Raw genomic sequence first — 17,478 nt, 5'->3', positions numbered from 1 at the left:
GACAGACAAGATCCCATTGCCTTCCCTGATAGTTACTTGTATGAAAGATACAGATTTTCCGCCGAAGGCATATTGTATCTTTGCGAACTTCTAGAGCTGCACATAACAAATGTGACGCGTCGAAGCCATGCCCTTACTGTACCGCAAATGGTATGTATTGCGTTGCGTTTTTTTGCAAGCGGAACATAATTGTATGCGATCAGTGATGCAGAGCACCTAGGAAAAAACACGGTTTGTCGAACCATTCGTAAGGTGGTCCTCGCACTGCAAGGCTACCTAAACAGCTTTATTGTATTCCCTGGCCTTTTATCGACCTTATCAATTAAAGAGGGTTTTTATAAAATTGCGGGTGAGATATATTAATAAAATGGCATCACATTTTATTTCTCTTATAACACTTACATGTTTACTATAATACAGTAGTTTTTTTTTAATCTAAAAGGATTCCCTAGAGTCATAGGAGCAATAGACTGCACACATGTTGCAATCTCCACAGCTCTTGGAGACCATGAGGCAGACTATGTAAATAGGAAGTCTTTTCACAGCCTTAATATTCAGGTTGATCTACTATGATTGTGATATTTTTAGCTTTAGTTAGGTGAGTATTTAAATGAAAATTAGCATGTTAATTATCTACTGTACCTTTCATCTGCAGATGACTTGTGATCATGAATGTATGATCACAAGCTTGGATGCCAAGTGGCCGGCTCAGAGCATGACTCACGAATTTTCCGTGAGTCTTTGTTGTGTCAGCGCTTTGAGGAAGGCAAGTTACATTTGGAACACTACAGACTACTTTAAAGTATTCTTTTAAAATGTGATAGCAACATTTTCAAAATTTTTCCTTTTCTGTTTTATGACAGGGCTTTTTGATGGTGTGTTAGTTGGGGATATGCATGCCAGAGGTTTTTGCTAACCCCTTATCCTGACCCCCAGACACGATCACAAAACCGGTTCAATGTGGCCCTCAGTAAAACCAGGGTCAAGGTAGAGATGACCTTTGGCATCCTAAAGGCACGCTTCAACTGCCTTCGGCACTTAAGAGTGTCGGCAGAACGGGCATCACAGATAGTGGCTGCATGTGCTATTCTGCACAACATAGCCACAATCAGAAAGGAGCGAGTACCAGCATTAAACCAGCTTCTCCCTGATGAAATTGACCCCATCACACTTGACCACCCAGCTGGTGCAGCTGGCAGAGAAGCAATCACAGCACAATATTTTACTTAAGCACACTGAAACTACAGATGTTTTTTATTATTGGCTATAGAGCAAAGAGAGAAATCAAGAGAAAGTAGCATTAATAAATATTCAGTATTCATGCCAAAGTGTTAGTTAGTTAATAGTGTACATACAGAAATCTGTTTTTCCAGCTGTTTAATCTCCAGTTTATTTATTTTTTATTTGGAACCTCCTCAGCTCAAAGTCAAGCACCTTCAGTGTACAGTATATTTCCAGTTTTCTTTTGTAAAGGGCCCTGACTGAGACAGTTTCCACCTGAAACCAAAAAAACCTGGAGGTTAATCAAATGACAAAATATTGCACTTTCTACTTTCTAATGTTAGGTAATGTTTAAGCATTACCTTGTTCACATTCCTTTTGAATCCCATTGAGGTAGAGGCCTCAGGTTTAGCGGTAGGTTGTGAAAAATCCTACAACAAATGAAAAAAGGACCAGAGTCTCTTTACTGCTACACATTCACATGTGTGCAACAATGAAGTCAACAGCACTCACCTCAGCAAGCCCAGTGCCTTCAGTCTCAGAACAGACAGACAGTGTCTCTTCATTTGTTACACTCTAAAAAAAAGAAAAATAGGCCAATGTAAAGCAGAAATGTTGTAAAACAGGTTATGTTCAAAGTGTTCAGTTTGCTGCATACTGACCTCTGTCTGGGAGACTGCATGTATGTGTGATGCTTTAGCAGGGCCACTGTGTTTCCATCTACTGCATACATACAGTCAGTAATATAAAAAGAAATTAAAGCTGCAAGCAGCGATGAACGGGCCCTCGCCATCTGATCAGTCGCCATCCCGATAGCATCAGGAAAACGGTGCCCAGTGGGCACATGCATTCACAGTAACCCACTGCCAGTTTGGATTTAAAGTTTACAGAATTGAAAGGGTTAAACTTCAAAGTCAACACACAGGCACATACAGACAATATAAAAAATTTTGCCATCAGGTTTCATTTGTTAACATTAACGATATTAGTTAACATGAACAGTAATTAAATTGCAATATTAATGTTAATTAATTTTAAGGGAAAAAAGTATTTATATCTTTTAACATTAGTTTTTGTACTGTGAATTAACATGAACATGATCTCACAGTTAATGTGGGTGTACAGCAATACATAATAAAGTGCTCTATCAACGCTTCATTCAAGTTGAGTATTGTAATGGGGCGATATAAATATAACTCATCTTAAAATGGTATAAGGTTCAGATGTTTTGAACAGATAACAACAAAGTTTGTTTTGTTGTCATAGTTTGTCTTGAAATTTTTTATTATAATTTTATGTTCAATAAATAACACTATGAAAATAATTGTCTAACAATGAAAATAAATCGCTCATGCTATTTATTAATTATTAAAAGTTGTATTTTTCTTATTATTTTGCTATGTGACTGCATAGGACAAGTTCATGGTACAGTTCAGTAAAAAATAAAAAACTGCAAAAAGATACACGATTTAGTCAGTGTTGCAATAGGAGTTTAGGGATGTATGTTGTAACAGGAAGTTTTGAGTATGTGAAGTATTGTAGGTCAAAAATGTGTTGTACAAGGATGCTTTAACATGTAATGAATATGTGGTGTTTACACAAGGAAATGACAGAAATTTAGCGATTAGTGGAAATGAGTTTACAATATATGTGTTCGTTTTATTTGTGTATTAAATAGAAAAGTGAAATGCAAGAATGAGTCACAGGGTTTCAAATAACGTGCAAGACAATTTATTGTTTCAGAAAGAGACAAAATGTAATGGACATTATTGGGAACAAGTGTGTCCAAAAAAAGTTTCATGGGATTTTAAACATGTTTAGTTTGGGTTGTAAAGCGGCAAACATGCCAGAGGGATTGTTGAAAGTATGTAAAAATTTTGTGTTTTCCTTGCTGATTAAGGTGAAGTCCATCATGTTTGTAGAGCTGGTGGATTATTTTTCGATGTTTGAGGAATGGTTTTGTTGTGTTTAGAAAGATGATGTTGTCTGTTTGCATTGTCCAGCGGTGTAGCATGGACTGTTGTTTTTGTTGTTGAGTCATCTGTAAGTCGTGGCAAGACAGCACTAATTGCAAAATACAGAATGTGGGGAGTTGCTTGAGAGATTGAAGTTATTAGTGCTTTCATTCGTTGAAGGATCATTGATGGAGATGATCCACTTGCAATGTCATTTGTTCCTTTCACGAGTTCGCCCTTACATCTAATCTGCTTGAGCGAGTATTAAGCATATTTTGGCGTGCTGTCCTGGGGAAGGGTTCCGGGCCGGAATACAGGCCGGAACCAGAGAACTCCCCCTGCTAGTGTAGGATCGAAACAGATTAGAAGTGGGGAGTAGGGGTGGAGGAGGGATGCCAAGAAACTATCGCTGGATGGAGGTAAGACGGCTGGTAATATATATAGAGGATGCGCTGATTGAATGATTGGTTAAACAGGTTGCACCTGTGCCGAATGGGTTGATTATCTGATCGTGCTCCTCCTGAACCTTGTTTAATCAAACATCATTTCACGAGTTCGCCCTTACATCTAATCTGCTTGAGCGAGTATTAAGCATATTTTGGCGTGCTGTCCTGGGGAAGGGTTCCGGGCCGGAATACAGGCCGGAACCAGAGAACTCCCCAAAGAAGCTTTTATGCATAGGACAGCTGCCACGAAGCAAGAAATTTAGGTAGCCCCCCCAAAATATGCGTAGAACTAAATTTATGTAAGGAAAAGGAGGAGAGTGCCAATTTTTTTTTTTTTATTTTTATTTTTTTTTTTATTTATTTTTTTTTTATAAACGATTCGATGGTCGGATGTGGCCCCCTAGCTGCGACCGAAGGGAGCCGCGACTCTGCTGCACCGGGAGGGAAAGCCCACCCGTCGTCGAGTACGCAGCGTAACTCGAGCGACGGATAGGGGGCTCACACTGCGACCGAAGGGAGCCACGACTCTGCTGCACCGGAAGGAGGGGGCCTAGTCCGACCCTGAAATGGGCAAAATATGAGGCGATTGGTGGAGGGACCCTCACTGCTTCCGAAGGGAGCTTCGGCTCTGCTGCACCGGAAGGGAGGGTCTCCCTTGCGAGGTGCCTCGGATGGAGGGCTCCCACTGTGACCGAAGGGAGCCACGGCCCTGCTGCACCGGAAGAGGGAGCCCAGTCCGATGCTGAATGTGTAAAAATAAAGCGATTGATGGAGGGACCCCTTCTGCTTCCGAAGGGAGCTGCGGCTCTGCTGCACCGGAAGGAAGAGTCCCCCTTGCGAGGCGGGTTTTGTTTTATTTTTATTTATTTATTTATTTATTTATTTTTTTTATTTTATTTTTTTTTTTTTTTATATGAATCAAGACGATTGGTGGAGGGACCCTCACTGCTTCCGAAGGGAGCTGCGGCTCTGCTGCACCGGAAGGGAGAGTCCCCCTTGCGAGGTGCGTCGGATGGAGGGCCCCCACGCTACCGAAGGGAGCCGCGACTCTGCTGCACCGGGAGGGAGAGTCCGACCGCTGCCGAGTACGCAGCGTAACTCGTGTGACAGACGGAAGGCCCCACACTGCGACCGAAGGGAGCCGCGGCCCTGCTGCACCGGGAGGGGGAGCCCATTCCGATGCTGAATGTGTAAAAATAAAGCAATTGATGGAGGGACCCCTTCTGCTTCCGAAGGGAGCTGCGGCTCTGCTGCACCGGAAGGAAGAGTCCCCCTTGCGAGGCGGGGGTTGGCGCGTCGGATGGAGGGCTCTTACTGCAACCGAAGGGGGCCGCGACTCTGCTGCACCGGGAGGGAGAGCCCGTCCGCTGTAGAGTACGCAGCGTAACGTGTGACAGACGGAGGGCTCACACTGCGACCGAAGGGAGCCGCGGCTCTGCTGCACCGGAAGAGCCCCGTCCGACGCTGGATAGGCAATAAAATCGGCGATTGATGAAGGGACTCTCACTGCTTCCGAAGGGAGCTGCGGCTCTGCTGCACCGGAAGGGAGAGTCCCCCTTGAGGGGAGCGTCGGATGGAGGGCTCCCGCTGCGACCGAAGGGAGCCGCGGCCCTGCTGCACCGGAAGAGAGAGAGCCCCGTCCGACGCTGGATAGGCAATAAAATAGGCGATTGATGAAGGGACTCTCACTGTTTTCGAAGGGAGCTGCGGCTCTGCTGCATCGGAAGGGAGAGTCCCCCTTGAGGGGAGCGTCGGATGGAGGGCTCACGCTGCGACCGAAGGGAGCCGCGGCTCTGCTGCACCGGAAGGGGGAGCCCAGTCCGATGCTGAATAGGCGATAAAGATAAGGCGATTGATGGAGGGACCCTCTTCCGAAGGGAGCTGCGGCTCTGCTGCACCGGAAGAGCGAGTCCCCCTTGCGAGGCATGTCGGATGGAGGGCTCCCACTGCAACCGAAGGGAGCCGCGACTCTGCTGCACCGGCAGGGAGAGCACATCCGCCGTCGAGTAGGCAGCGTAACCCGAATGACAGACGGAGGGCTCACGCCGTGACCGAAGGGAGCCGCGGCCCTGCTGCACCGGAAGGGGGAGCCCCGTCCGATGCTGGATAGGCAATAAAATAGGCGATTGATGGAGGGACTCTCACTTCTTCCGAAGGGAGCTGCGGCTCTGCTGCACCGGAAGGGAGAGACCCCCTTGCGAGGCGACGAGCGTCGGATGAGGGGTTCCCACTGCGACCGAAGGGAGCCACGACTCTGCTGCACCGGCAGGGAGAGCACATCCGCCGTCGAGTAGGCAGCGTAACCCGAATGACAGACGGAGGGCTCACGCCGTGACCGAAGGGAGCCGTGGCCCTGCTGCACCGGAAGGGGGAGCCCCGTCCGATGCTAAATAAGAAATTGAATTTGACGGCTGGTGGTGACAATGATTAAACTTAACATACAACGGGGTGGTTGGAGTCGACGACAAATTGAGGATACAGTGCAGATTTAGCTTGCGCGTCCCCAAATTGAAAGTAATAAAAGGGGTGTGATAAAGTTAAATTAGAGAAAGGAGGTTAAATGTCAATGTAGTAGCCTTTTGTAGTAAATCTGATGCCGTTGAATTTAGACGTTATTGTGGTTTCCGAAAATCTCCAAGCCAAAGAAATTGCTTGGAGGATAAAGTCGAGTGACGTGTCAAGGAGCGGTTTCAAGGGATGAGTTATGGGAATATGAGTTGCGAATAGTGAGGTACTGGGGTTGGCGATTGGCCCGCCTCCAGATCCAGTGCTCTGAATTTTTTGCAAGAATCTGGAACTTGATGATATTAGGCCCAGGGGGTGGTTCCAGAGCGACAGCATTCAGTGGAGTAAGTAGTGGGACTGCTGTGAATAATACCAAGGTTTAGATTGAAAAGAAGGATCAGAATGAAGATAGGGCGGTGCCATAACAGTTTGTGGAGGCAGCCTCACGCATGGATTAGCCCCTGGTTACTGATAGGGAAAAGGAGTAGCAGGAGGGTAAGAGTAAGAGGTCTTGAGCGGCCAGCGGAGGCAGCTTCACTCTAGCGTCTGCTGCAGGAGATAGAAGGAAAGGCATGGGAAATATAGGAGAAAAAGCCATGATAGCGTGCAGTGTGAGGAGTGGCCGAGTCTGGGGCGCGGCCTAGGCTTGCTGATGACCTGCTTCATCCTGATGCTTAAGAGCCAGAACTTGACCTGGAGAAAGACAACATTATTTTGAATGAAGTAGAAAGCTGTGAGGGAGAGGAGCATGGGCCGCAATTGTCAGGGAGGTAGCCTCATACTTAAATAGGGCTAGTGTCTGCTATGGGAGCTGGATGCCACTGAAAAGAAAGAGGTTATTAGTAACAGGAGGAAAAATCTGAGATGTGTGGGCCTAGGTGGCAAACACAGACAGCCTCATGCCTCCTTCATTGGGAAGCGAGTACGGTTTGAGACATCTTGAAGAGCCTGTGTAGCCTGCACAGCAAGTGAAAGCGGCCTCGCACTAGCGTCTGCTATGGGAGCTGTAGGCCACTGAAAAGGAAAAGGGATTAGAAGTAACGGGAGGGAAACACTGAGATGTTAAGGCTTGTTGCAAGCGGAAGCAACTTCGCTTTTGTTTCGGCTGCTGTAGCTGTAGGTCACTGAAGCTTGAGATGTGCGGAAGAAAATGCTGGAGAGTCTGTGCAGCCTTTACAGCTTGCGGAGGCAGCCTTATGTTTGTTTTCGCTGTTTTAGCTTTGGGTCACGGGAAAGGGGAGTGGTTTGTGGTGCTATGATACATACCGATGTTTTACTTCTTCAAAGAGCAAACATTTCTTCTAAAACGTTGTCGGCTTTGGGTCATCATAGATACTGTGTCTATTAATTCTGAACATGGGTGCTTATAATCAAGTACATTATTTACCGTTCTGTCTATTTGTGCTGGCTGTGCGTTATGACTTTTTTTTTTTTTTTTTTTTTTTTTTTTATTATTATTATTATTATTATTATTAAAATATTGTGTATAGTACGAGCTCTCTTTCGCATTATTAACGTGACAGTGTGAATGTACGTTGAATAATGCGCCCAGGAATAAACATGACAAAATCATAATACAATTTGTTAAGCTTATTTCTTAAATTTATGCATCGACAGGAGAAGTATAATTTATTCTTTGGAAAAATGTGCATTTGGATATAAATGCTGTAATAATTTAACGGAGTAAATTGAGAAAACACGCTCAAATTGACCAGAGTTTGAAAACAGAAACCAGCTGGCGCTATTGAGCATATTATTTTGTCAGCGGTCAGCAGCCTGAATGAACATGTATATTACAAACTAGTAAAACGTGTCTTTGTTGATAACGACACTTTGATAAACAGAAAAGGTAAGAGGCATTATTTTAAACGAGGGCATACGACAGGTGCAGACCTGTAGCGGAACAAACTTTACCTTGAGATTGTGTGTGTGTGAAAAAAAGTCTAAATACCGGTAGGTTGCTATAGTTGAACTCAACAAAAATATTAATGGTTGCCTTATGATGCGCCTTAGTTGTTAGTTTGCCACTTCAAAATTGTTAATTTAAGAACACAGTTTATTTTCTATAATCCTTATCTTATTTATCTCGGAGTACAATGTGTAATTTAAAAACCCAGATACAATACTGAAACATCACGCACAGAAAAGTTTAATAATTTCATTTGTGTTCTGGTTACGAAATGACATGAATAAATTATGCATCGCATTGTTTATCGGCTTTTAGCAACAACTGACTGCCTTTAGCGGCTTAACAAGTGGTGTAGTAATGCCTGGAGAAGTGGCCATACGCTTCGTTTATGAATTTCGTTTTTAACTTTCTATTTGAACGCATTACTGGATCTTTGGACTAAAATGTTTACAGGGGTTCGCTGGTTTAAGAAACGTTTGATCGTAAAAATCTTACTAGTTTTCTTTGTAAGGTGTTGTTTTTGTAGTGATTCAAATGACTAGGGAGCGGGCGTATTAGGCGCAATCATCAAATACATTTCATAGCAAGCCGGCGCCACGGTCCTGGCTGCATTATCACTGTCTTTAGCGAATATTTACATTTATTCACATATGACTGGATGTGGTAGACTGTCATGATTTTGGCTAATGCGGAACACTAACGTTACTGAATAATGCACATCAAAAGGGGTTTTAAATAGTGGGTATACGCCGTATACCGTCCACTAAACTTACCTAAAAATAATTAACAACACGGCCCGTCTCTCGCTAGCGACTGCTACGAGAGCTGGTGGTCTGACTACATGAAGCGCTGCGGCCGGAAAAGGCAGCGGTGAATAGTTGAACCAAAGCGGGAAGCGAGTCGGGTTTGCTGCGGTGAGAAGTAGGGCGCGACCCAGGCTGGTCTGAGGCTTGTCGCTGCGACGCTCGAAAGCCGGGTCTCGTGCGGTACTAGTGGTGTCGAGCGAGGCGAAGTCAATCTAAGGCCGACAGATTGCAACGGATGATCCAAAACCCCCGGTACAGGTTTAGTCTTTGACTGTAATATTTTGACCAACGCCAAACCGAATACCAAGAAACTATCGCTGGATGGAGGTAAGACGGCTGGTAATATATATATAGAGGATGCGCTGATTGAATGATTGGTTAAACAGGTTGCACCTGTGCCGAATGGGTTGATTATCTGATCGTGCTCCTCCTGAACCTTGTTTAATCAAACATCATATGTGGAGTAGTACCACTGCATTGTTGTGTATTGTGTCAAAGTGGTATACGTGTTGTTTAGAAGACCTCTCAAGAGTAGCGCCTGGGTGGACCCAACATTTTGCAGCTGGTAGGTAATCTTCAATACCTCGACACATGGAGTCTGTGAGCAAGCAGACTTGTAGTCCTGTTGAAGTGAAGGAAAAAAATGTGTTATAAAATGTAATATGAAGTAACATTTTATCGTATAATATTTGGAGCTCTATAGTCTGACCATTTCAGTTGCATTTGTGAGTGAAAACTACTGAGTGTGACTATGAAAAAATATATATAATATATATTAAATGTAACGTCAATCAGAATTCACTTAGTGCTAAAAATACTGTTTTGTTCAGTGTTGAGTTATGGAAGATGTGAGATTCACTGAAGTTTGTAAATATTTGTAATCATCAAAGTCAATAAATCAAACATTTTATATTAAGTGAGTTGTATTGTATGATTTTGATGTATTTGATCCAGTAACTAGTTTGAAACAGCCACAGCTAAGCTGTAGTGTATTATAGTGTCAAAAAGTGTGTTTCCTTTATGAATGAATGCGTGTTTTTAAATGTATGCAGTCAATGATTCCATTACCTTTTGATAAAAGGGATTTGCTTTGTGTCTGAATAACTCAGTTGTTTGAAAAAAAATGAATTGAATAAATGATTTAGTAATAAAAGCGTGACTTGTCATTTGTAAAGTATCATTTCAGTTGTTTAAATAATGTAATATTTTTATATTAAAAATGTTATATTGAAAAGATTAATTTCAAGTGTAATTTATGAATGTAATTGCAGTCAAGCTACCACTGAGTGTCAGTGTAAATATACCTACATGCTCTTTTGGTGTTGTTCTGGTGTTTTGGTTGGTGTCTGGCAATACATTTTGTTAATACTGATCAGTTTTATTTTTGTATTTGTATTTGATCAGTAGCCTAAGTTGGTTTAAAAAAAAACCTACAAATGTACACTTTTTAATTTGAGAAACAAATTTTCAATAACATTACTTAGAAAGTATAAAAAAAAGTCCCTGTAAAATTACTTGAAGCAGTGAAGTATTACTTTGTAATGGGAAGGCTAACTGTAGTAACTGATCAGAAGGTGCTGCTGAATTTTTTTTTTTTTTTTTTTGACTGTGCTGCTAAATTTTTGAAATGCTTCTAATAAAAGTAAGCATAGAGCCCTGGTTATATGAGATGAACAATATATATATACAGTACAGACCAAAGTTTGGACACACCTTCTCATTCAAAGAGTTTTCTTTATTTTCATGAAACTTTGCTGGAAGTATCGCCTGGGTCTCTACACATTAACTCAAGCATTGAGAACATTGTTTGTGTACACAGAGTTTACTAAAAAGAAAGGTTTTGAACAACTCACTTTCACTGTTTGAGTTTCCTCTCGCGGCCGTCTTGCCAGTCAAGAAGTGTCCATCTCCGAATGCGAATTATAATTACCATTAGGTAAAAAACATTCAATAATACTTTTTATGTATGAGACTACCTTTTGAAGCTCATCAAGAGTATGCCAAAAGTGTGCAAAGCAGTAATCAAAGCAAAAGGTGGCTAATTTGAAGAACCTACCCAGATAGCAAATAGTAATTGAAACGATGTTAAATCAACATCCCGCTGTCAACGATAAAATCATTGAATCAACGTCGAACTCTGATGTTGATTCATCATCATGTTGCACCCTCTATTATCATTGAAACAATGTTTAAATCATACCTAGAGATCAACAGAATTTCAATGGTATTTCGATTACAATGGATATTGAAACAATGTTGAAATCCCAGCATATCAACAACACTTCAATGGTGTTTTAGTATACCACAGGTTGAATCTGAAGGTCTGTAATTTTAATATAATATTAAAAACATTATTAATAGGCTGTAATCCTGCTTTATCGACAGCCAGGATGGGCTAGCAAAATATAGAAAATAGAAACTATACCTTTAGGCTATAACCTAGACTAGCACAAATGACACACCACACATTCTTTAAAAATTAAACAATTTTATTGTATTATTTCATTTTTTTTTAAAGTGCTGACTCCTTCTGCGTCTTTCTTCCAGCTCCTCCCGCTCGGTCTGGGGCGTAGCGCAGCCACTTCTGTACCGCTTGAGTGAAGCCATAGGTGTTTGCCGTTGTAAGACGTTGAGTCAAGGCGTCTACAGAATACAAGTAAAATTATGTTACTGTTATTTAGTCAATGATTTGTTCAATCAAGTTGTCGTCAAGGATTCGGAGCAGAACATGGCACGAACACAGTACACATAAAGTCAAATACACACACACGACACGCTACACACACAGGGGTGGACGCAGCCACCCAAACACGAAGGGTCACACACGGGGTAGAATTAAAATGGTAATCACACTACACTAAAACACGTAGGCTACATATACAGTAAATAAGGCATAACACATACGAAACAACCCTAACGTTCTCCCAGAATCCATCAATAAGGTTTTGCTAACTTTATAAGCTAGAAGAGAACCACATACTTTTGGAATATTTTGATACATTGGTAAAACAAAAATCTATTTCAGCGACTGCAGCACTGCGTCGGTTACTACATTAACGATCATAACGATAAACCTAACAGTATTTGATTTGGTACAATTCATTCATATCGAACATTAAGCAAGCTTACCTGTACGCTTGTGCCAAGGTCCAGAAATGAGCTGTGTCCGGTGCAGTACATTGGTGTTGATCTCCCAGTCAACCAAAAATCGATGGATTTTCAATCAAATTTCCCGGTCAACTATATATCGATGCATTTTCAATCATATTTCCCGGTCAACTATATGCCGATGACTCTTCAACAACGGCGTCGTTTCCCGGTCAACTATAAATCAATGACTTTTCAACACATTCAGCGATCGCCCGATAAACCAAATATCAATGTTTAATCAATCACAAAGATAACTATAGATCCATGTTGTTGCAATATTGTTGCCATCAACATTAATAACATCGGGTTTTCAGCGATATGGTAATGGTGATTCAACATTTATTTTGCATTGAAATTTCAACATCAACCATAATGATGATTTAGATGGAAAAACTATGTTTATTCAATGTTGGCTTGCTGTCTGGGTAGAATATGACATATTTTCAGTTGTTTCACACGTTTTTGTTATGTACTATATAATTCCACATGTGTTAATTCATAGTTTGGATGCCTTCAGTGTGTATCTACAATTTTCATAGTCATGGTGTGTGTGTGTGTGTGTGTGTGTGTATATATATATATATATATATAGGTCCTTCTCAAAAAATTTGCATATTGTGATAAAGTTCATTATTTTCTGTAATGTACTGATAAACATTAGACTTTCATATATTTTAGATTCATTACACACAACTGAAGTAGTTCAAGCCTTTTATTGTTTTAATATTGATGATTTTGGCATACAGCTAATGAAAACCCAAAATTCCTATCTCAAAAAAATAGCATAGACTGAGTCTGGAGTAGAAACATCCAGAGCCACCGTGTACAGGCGTTTGCAGGAAATGGGCTACAGGTGCCGCATTCCCCAGGTCAAGCCACTTTTGAACCAGAAACAGCGGCAGAAGCGCCTGACCTGGGCTACAGAGAAGCAGCACTGGACTGTTGCTCAGTGGTCCAAAGTACTTTTTTCGGATGAAAGCAAATTTTGCATGTCATTCGGAAATCAAGGTGCCAGAGTCTGGAGGAAGACTGGGGAGAGGGAAATGCCAAAATGCCTGAAGTCCAGTGTCAAGTACCCACAGTCAGTGATGGTCTGGGGTGCCATGTAGCTGCTGGTGATGGTCCACTGTGTTTTTCATGGGCAGGGTCAATGTAGCTAGCTATCAGGAGATTTTGGAGCACTTCATGCTTCCATCTGCTGAAAAGCTTTATGGAGATGAAGATTTCATTTTTCAGCACGACCTGGCACCTGCTCACAGTGCCAAAACCACTGGTACTGACCATGGTATTACTGTGCTCAACTGGCCTGCCAACTCTCCTGACCTGAACCCCATAGAGAATCTGTGGGATATTGTGAAGAGAAAGTTGAGAGATGCAAGACCCAACACTCTGGATGAGCTTACCCAGCCAGCAATGACTTGTGGGGCCCAGCTGGGTTAACTACGGGTTCCATGGGAACTGTGTGGGCATGGGCTTTGGCTGGGTGAAATCAGCGGGTCCCATGTAGGTTTTGTAGTATGAGTCCCACATAGGAAGCCCATATGAGCTGATTACATGGGTCACATAAGGGACAGGCATGGGCTAAGTGGGCATGGGTTTGATCTGGGAACACATATATGGGTCTTGCATGACATATTTATGGGCCAAGTGGGCATGGGTTTGAACTGGGAATGCATATATGGGTCCTGCATGGTATATTTATGGGCCAAGTGGGCATGGGTTTGAACTGGGAATGCATATATGGGTCCTGCATGGCATATTTATGGGCCAAGTGGGCATGGGTTTGAACTGGGAATGCATATATGGGTCCTGCATGGCATATTTATGGGCCAAGTGGGCATGGGTTTGATCTGGGAATACATATATGGGTCCTGCATGACATATTTATGGGCCAAGTGGGCATGGGTTTGAACTGGGAATGCATATATGGGTCCTGCATGGCATATTTATGGGCCAAGTGGGCATGGGTTTGAACTGGGAATGCACATATGGGTCCTGCATAGAATTTTTATAGGCCAAGTGGGCATGGGTTTGATCTGGGAACGCATATATGGGTCCTGCATGACATATTTATGGGCCAAGTGGGCATGGGTTTGATCTGGGAATGCACATATGGGTTCTGCATAGAATTTTTATAGGCCAAGTGGGCATGGGTTTAAAATGGGAACACAAATATGGGTCCTGCATGACATATTTATGGGCCAAGTGGGCATGGGTTTGAACTGGGAATGCATATATGGGTCCTGCATGACATATTTATGGGCCAAGTGGGCATGGATTTGAACTGGGAATGCATATATGGGTCCTGCATGGCATATTTATGGGCCAAGTGGGCATGGGTTTGATCTGGGAATGCATATATGGGTCCTGCATGGCATATTTATGGGCCAAGTGGGCATGGGTTTGAACTGGGAATGCATATATGGGTCCTACATGGAATATTTATGGGCCAAGTGGGCATGGGTTTGAACTGGGAATGCAAATATGGGTCCTGCATAGAATTTTTATAGGCCAAGTGGGCATGGGTTTGAACTGGGAACACAAATATGGGTCCTGCATGACATATTTATGGGCCAAGTGGGCATGGGTTTGATCTGGGAATACATATATGGGTCCTGCATGACATATTTATGGGCCAAGTGGGCATGGGTTTGATCTGGGAATGCATATATGGGTCTTGAATGGCATATTTATGGGCCAAGTGGGCATGGGTTTGATCTGGGAACGCTGTAACGGTGGTGGCCCCAAAAGGTAAAGTTAATCAATTTAGGGTTGTACCTAATAGTGCTGTTCGGGCGCCAGACAAGGCAAAGATTCCAAATTTTTGCCAAGTCAAAAACAAAAAAAAAAAAAAAACCTTTTTTTTTTTTAATTAATCCCCGGAAAAAAAACCCCACCAATACACAATTTGTCACCTGCACGCTAACACAGGAAAACAAAAGATTCAAATAACAATTCACAAAACGTTTCTTTTAGTGTTCAGACTTTTGTTATTTAAGTATTTGCACAAAACAAAAATATCATTAGGGAAAAGAATGATTAGAAGACAGAAAAAAAATAATATATTTCAATTTTTTCGTTTTCACAGCCTTATTAAAAAAGCAGAAACATTAATTAATTGAGAACAAGGTTTGCTCAATTCAAAATGTCCAATGTAAAGTGAAACAACAACAAAAAAAAAGTCCTTGTTTTCAAAAAAGACGAAGTCCGTTTCGTTTTACATTCCACTGGAAACAGTCTTAAAGTTCAAAGTTTTTACTCGCTATATCACAAGAATCGAAAATTTTAGAAATTAAATTCAAGCTCGTAAAGTTTTCTTAGGGTCTTGTGTGAGTGCGGGATCGTGAGCTTTCGTGCAGTGTGGTGTGGTTGTGTGTATGTGTGTGTGTGTGTGTGTTGGCTGCGTAGAGCAGACAGCGTCTGGGCGGCCAACCAGTTTTCAGGCCGGGAAACAAATCTTCGGAGGAGTTTTAACAGAGGAAGAGAACCGATAGTACCTGCATCAGGCGAACCAGGCAACCAGGCTGGAATTACGTTGCGACCGGCATAAATGTATCACCAGTTTTCTCTGAAGTTTTGGCGTTACACCCGGTCTGCGCAAGCAAACAACCCAACACCTTTGGTCAGTTTCTTTCAGGTACAGTTTCCTTCCTGTTTGTTTTTCCTTCCGCCCACTCCCAGACTTCCGTTTCCCTTTCGTTTGTGTTGACGTTTTTCCTCACTTCCAGACTTCCGTTTTATAGGATTTCAACCATTCCATTTTAATTAGGGGCAAGGTGCAAAAGCCGGTATGGATTTGAATCCATATCGCCACACTCTCCCTCCCTGGAGAAAACAACCTGTGGTTGTGGAACAGTGAATTAAAATCCGAAGAACTCTTCTTCGTCAGAGGATTCATTCAGTATTTTAAGGACGTTTCTTCTTTCCTGCTGCTCCAGTTTTTCAGCAGTTGGGAAACATGGCTTCAGGTTGGATACGTGCACAGTGCGAACATCTTCACCAGTTGATTCCAGTGAAATTCGATAATTCAAGGGTCCCAACTGCTTTAAAATACGGTAAGGACCTTTCCATTTTTGAGCCAACTTAGCCGTAAAATAGTGTTGAGCACTAGACTGGGGAAATGTTCTCATCCATACACGATCCTTCTCCTGGTAAGTAACGTCTCTTCTGTTTTTATTATAATTCCGGAGTTGTCTTTTTTGTGCTTTTTTGCAGCATTCCATGGCCTTTGTTTGGAGCTCAGCGAGATGATGGACGGTCTCGTAAGATCGGCAATCTGGAGTTAAATTTGTACCATGAAGCAGTTTGTCCATAGGGCTTTGCAGTTTCCTTCCCATGTGAAGCTCAGCAGGAGACATTCCAATCGTTTCCTGAACAGCTGAGTTGATGGCGAAGCGGAGCTCAGGTAAGTATTGGTCCCATTTCCTGTGATTGTTGTCCACATAGGCAGAAATCATGCTTTTGAGTGTGCGATTAACCCTTTCCGTCATATTAGTTTGTGGATGATAAGATGTTGTCAGTTTTGGTTTAACGCTCCACTTTTGACACAGTTCTTGGAACAACGATGAAACAAACTGTGTACCCCTGTCTGACAAGATGAAGTCCGGCACACCCCATCGGGTTAGAATTTCCTTCCGGAGAAGTAATGCAATAGACTGGGCATTGGCATTGCGCATAGGGAAGAACTCCACCCAGCGAGAGTAGTAATCGACAAAGACTAAGAGGTATTCATTTTGTTGAGTACTTCTGGGCAACGGCCCCATGATGTCTACACCAAGCATTTCATTGGGACGGGTGGTGATGGTCTGTTGTAGTTTTCCAGCAGATTTCTGGCCCTCTCCTTTTAACGTTTGGCATTTGACACAGCTTTTGACATGTTGCTTGACGTCAGCCCACATTCCTGGCCAGAATGCGACTTCATGGATACGTTTGTAGGTTTTGTAGATGCCTACATGGCCACACCAGGGACTTGAGTGGTAATGATGTAGGATGGATGGTACTAGACTACCAGGAATGCACACTCGGTAGTGCACTTGGTTATCTGACCGATGAGTTTTGTGGTAGAGTGTATCCTCAATTACTTCATACTGGTCTTTTAGGGTAGTGTCGTTGGTTGCTAAAGCTTGAAGTATATTTGTGATTTCAGGGTCTTTGTGCTGCGCTTCCCAGATGACTGCTGGAGACATCGGAAGTTCTGGCTTCTCCTGTGGGCTAGTGTAGAGGCCACAACTGTGATGAATTCTTGATAGAGCATCAGGTGCCGTATTCAGTTTACCTTTGCGATATTCAATGATAAAGTCAAACCTCTGAAGTCGCAGAGCCCATCTGATGAGACGACTTGTAGTTTTCGTTGATGACATTACCCACTGAAGTGCAGAATGATCTGTGATTACTGTGAACAATTTGTACTCCAAATAGTGTTGCCATTTCTCAAGTGCCCAGATTATAGCCAAACATTCTTTCTCTGTAACAGAATAATTGGCCTC

The sequence above is a fragment of the Garra rufa genome, chromosome 2 (genome assembly GCF_049309525.1).
Source record: "Garra rufa chromosome 2, GarRuf1.0, whole genome shotgun sequence".
In the NCBI taxonomy this organism is placed as follows: Eukaryota; Metazoa; Chordata; class Actinopteri; order Cypriniformes; family Cyprinidae; genus Garra; species Garra rufa.
Note: the sequence above shows the minus strand (reverse complement) of the source record.